Consider the following 4,923-nt stretch of genomic DNA (forward strand, 5'->3'; position numbering starts at 1 on the left):
CTTGGGGCCCAAAAGATGGGAGTGCTCACTCGTGTTCCCACACCCACCTTTTACCAATTGCAATTATCCTGGCTGATAAACCCACCCCTCCTGAATATCCTCTACACATACAGAGAAATCTGCATTACCAAGCCTTGCTGCCTTGTTCTTTACTGCCCATTTATTACCTTTCATAGGGTACATGAATGACTCATTATGTAAAATGCCATTATTAATGATTGGATAGGTATTTATGAGAGTTCCATTCAAGGGACTGAAGGCCAGCACAGTACATTGGGTCCATTCACAATTTAAAAGTGTAACCTTCCACCACCTGGGATCTGTTCAGGAACTAACATTCACTTTTACAGAATAGGAAGAGTTCCATTCTACTGGCCAGTGTCCATGGAATAAGCTCCTAATTATACCTTGAACATCGCTTAACAAATGTAATTCAGCCATAGCAAATTGTCTGGCCCATGTCTCATTTAGCATAGCCTTTTCCCCAATTAGGATTGCAGATTAGATTAAGGAGAGCAATTTTTAAATGTTCCGTGAGGACTGTGCTGGTTTTTAGGAATTGCACCTGCCTTTGGCCCACCTCCCATAGATTGTCTCCTATATTCGTGGAATAACCTAATTTCCTTTGCAGATTTTCTATATTGCCTGCATTTAGTATTCCAACTCCCATACCTATTCTGCCTATCCAGTCGCCCCACACAGACCTTTTATTTCTTCAAAATACCGTCCTCATCCATAATTCATCCGTTCTTGGAATTGTTTGTAGTGCATTTGAGCAGTTTGGGTAGGTTTAAATAATACTTCTATTGCTAGGGCTTCAGGTAATCTGTACAACAGCAAGGATGCATTTGCAGTTCTTTGTTTGTGCCTTTCCCAATTTATCTCCCAACGACCACCCTTCCTATGTATGGGCCTGGCTTCCTTGCCCATCACCCATGGGGTATTATGATTGTCTGTACAGATATTATATCCTTTGCTGTACAATGTCACCTTACATTCATGGAGGCCTGTAGTCAACTTGTTTACTGAGAAAACTGAACATGTTTTGAATCGTTTCCTTAAAGATGCTGGCACCACCCAATAAATAGCATAATGCTCCAAAAGAATTCCACCCATAATTCTTGCTTGCAAAGGAAAGTGCTGCACAACCATTGCCAGGACTGCTTAAAATCCGATCTTGTAATGTTAAACTACAGCCAGCACTAGGAAGCATATGGATCTAGATATTTTTCTTACACAGAAAAAGGAAGGACACCTGCCAAAAGCTGAATGCAAGCTTCTAAATTTGTCTTGCCAGAGTTGATGATATCATAGATGCATAAAGCAGTGCAGGGCATCTGGTTTTCTTGTCATCAGCTGTTTACAGAGCAGGTAAATGATGGAGAAAATTATTGTAAATGAAATCTCATTTCATCTGAACATTTTGGGGATAATAAAATAATTGGAGGGATGAGTAATTGAGGCAGTTACTGATCAACGATTCACATCAAGTGACATAATCTAGGTTCCTATCAGAGGGAATTTTGGACTAATGAGGTTGAACTAAATAGGGTTTTTCTGTATTTTGTTTATGTATCTGTGTATATGTTTTAAGGAATTTACTTGTAATTTTGAAGTCCATTACTAATTTAGATTCTGACATGTTTACCTGTTAAAGCAACGTAGTTCACCTTTAACACTACATCCAGAAAAAAAAAATCCTACTATTATAAAAATCTTATTTCGAATTGAAATCTAGCTTCTACATTAGAGTGCAGCATACAAGGGATTTATATTTTAATGTCAAAAACTCATGCACTACTTCTGTTTTATTGCCAGCTCCCATCAGGATTGAATTTCATTAATAGGAAATATATATTAACTGAAGCATGAATTACAGGACTTTTCAATAGCACTTGGGTTATAGTATTTGCCAAGTCCCTTTCAGGCTTTTTAGTTTCATTACTAATGCAGATATGTCCAACATCTGTCTGCCTCGGTTAGTTTTTCTCTGTCGCAAACACACACATTTGCTTAAATCATCTGGGCCAAAAATAAAAGAAGGATGGACTCTTGAATGATTGTGATAGGTCTATGATCTGTAGTAACTGAAAGAAATAATTATACACTGTAGCTATTTTATACAAGTAGCTCTGTAGCATGGAGATTCTTATTAGTAATACATATAGTGCCATAAATTGTAACGATGCATTGCAGTGTAAAACACATTTCTTGCCTCTGAAAAATCAAAGTAAAACCATAGTGTTGCCAGCCTAGCATGAACTGTTTGAACCACTCTGTTTTTAAACAGGATTTTCAAACAAGTTCCATTACTTGCAATTGGGGCATCAGTGGCATATTTCCTTTTGAGTCAATATTAAATCCCTACCTTGGCATAGTGTTAGAGACACAGTGCTGTTGGGACCAATTCTTGACCTCCACAGTCATTAAAAATCTCATGACACATTTTCGACACACAGACTAGCTGACTGCAGTGTCCTGGCCAAATTCAAATTTGGATAATTGTATTATGTCTGCCTAAATCCCCCATCGGTTTCAGCTGGATATGGTATTTGTCCTCACTCACTGTCAGCACTGGTTCTCCACTTGTGAGGTAACTCCCTTCTTTTCATGTGTCATTATATAATGCCTGCATCTGTAATTTTCACTCCATGCATCTGAAGAAGTGGCTTCTTACCCACAAAAGCTTATGCCCAAATAAATCTGTTAGTCTTTAAGGTGCCACCGGACTCCTTGTTGTTTTTGCTAAGATGTTGTGTAATGTTACTGTGTGTTGGGAAATAACTGTCCCATTTTACCTCAGAGGTGGCTGCCTTTGGTGGGTAAAGTGGTTCAGTCTGTAAAGGGTGTTGGGTATGAAAGATATTCTACAAATTTTAGTCATCATAACAATCTGGGTAATTATAACGTTAGATATTGATAGTTCCTTTCCTTCTTGATTCTACGTTTCTTGTCGACATGCCATTCTCCCTATGATTCTTTCACAATACACAGTCACTAGCGTGAGGATAGTACCAGGGATTCACATTGCTGTTACTTGAGAACTGCCATGAACTTTTAACCGAATCCCAAACACTTGATGCACTGATTAGAATAGTAGAGTTAACAAAGCAGTTTCTTCTTACATGGAGGAATCATCAACAGAACAAGTGTCTTTGGATAGTTTAGTTTGACAAATGGTTTCAATACAAGACTCTGATTTTTCACAGTAGCTTTTAATTGTTTTCAGTCTGAAAGCCGTAAAAGTCTAACAGATGCTGAAGACTTGATGGTTATACATTTTTATTCAGAGGTTTGATGGTTGAAATACTGTGTATAACAAAACGACAAATTTTCACCCAATTATGGTTTTTGTTTTTGTTTGTTTGTGTAGATAGGGAGGGCTATTCAGAAGAGTAGCTGGCTGTACAGGCATTTTGAGGCTTATGAGGGGAACTCCCAGTTTTGCTTCGTTTGTTCCAGGTTTGCCTGTTAAGAATCCCTATGTGAAAAGGGACACTGTCACTGAGGGGAAGAAAGTGGTCTTGAAGTAGTCATCTGTGGTTGATGAAGAAGCTCATTCTGCATACATGAGTGTTTAGGGCCTGAGGCAGGAATTTCATGGAGAGATGAGCTGTTTCTCCCCTCTTCTCTCAGTGGCAGATTAGGCTGGCTCCTAGCAGTTCTAGCTAGGGTAGGCTGGGAACATAAGACTATCATGGCAGACCTACTTGTAGTCTTCACTTCTGGTATCGACTTATAGGAAATAGGTGGTGAATGTAGTACTGAAACAATACCTCAACTTGGCCCTAGAAGACGCTGTGCTTCTGCAGGTGCCATCTTTCATGGGAAGTACAAATGGAAAATCTGAGTACTAGTCATGTGGTGTCTCAATAAAACTAGATTTGTATTTCCTACATTTTTCCCATCATCCGGATCCTTTGCCATCCTCCTGCACATTTGAGGAAAGTCGTGTGCCCTTTCTTTTTGTTTGGTCATCTTGTCTATGTAGACATTTATATTGTTGTACTCACTTTAGTATCTGAATTCTTTAACCAGCGTTTGGAAAGATTTCAGCTCTAAAAATCTGCTAATGATCCTGCAGAGCAAATCCTGCAGTGATTTTTTGACTCAGTTAATTTTTTATTCATCCTAAGGATAAGTACATAACACAAAAAATGAAGGGTAGACATATGCAGGTGCAGGGTATTGAAGGGTAGACATATGCTTAGGTGCCCTCTGTTTAGCCCTTATTAGCGCTTCAATGTTTTGCAGTCAGTGCTAGAAATGGTGTCACTACTGTTTTTTCAGAGGTTATGATTTGAAAATGGAGCATGACTGATCCGTCAGAGCTGACAAAGTATGGCACTTGTATGAGGTGGAATTGAAATAGTTTGTGCATTTTGTTAGCATGGTGTATCTTTTATTGGAATGAAGAGATTGTATTGACACTATAGATTATTAACCTGGGCCTGATTTGGCTCTCATTTACGTTGGTGTAATTCATGTCACTTGCTTCAGATTTACACTGTTGTGAATTAGATCCAAACTGACTCCATTTCATCCCTTACAGTTTATCAGGATGTGAGTGTTCATGATTCTCCAGTTACAGTGACTGTCTCTGAAAATACAGGACAGAGAATTCTCTCCTCCCCTTCCTCAAGGGCCTGGACCGCACACACCGCCTAGAAGATGGTTTGTGTGACCCAGGGCCGGGGGGCGTTTACAAGGAGCCCCGTTGGAACAAGGGCCGCAGTGGCTTTCCCCTCCCTGCCCTGTCTGAGTCACACGCCAGCAGCGCTCACGGCAGTGGGAACGCGCCGCGCGTGCCCGCAAACGCGCAAGCCCGGTGGGCGCGGATGGCTGCTCGCCCCTGATTGGCTGGCGAGGTAGCCAGTCAAGGGGCCGGGAGCAGCAGGCCAATCGGCTGGCGCTGGTCGTTCC

This window comes from Eretmochelys imbricata, chromosome 1 (assembly GCF_965152235.1).
Source record: "Eretmochelys imbricata isolate rEreImb1 chromosome 1, rEreImb1.hap1, whole genome shotgun sequence".
NCBI lineage: Eukaryota > Metazoa > Chordata > Testudines > Cheloniidae > Eretmochelys > Eretmochelys imbricata.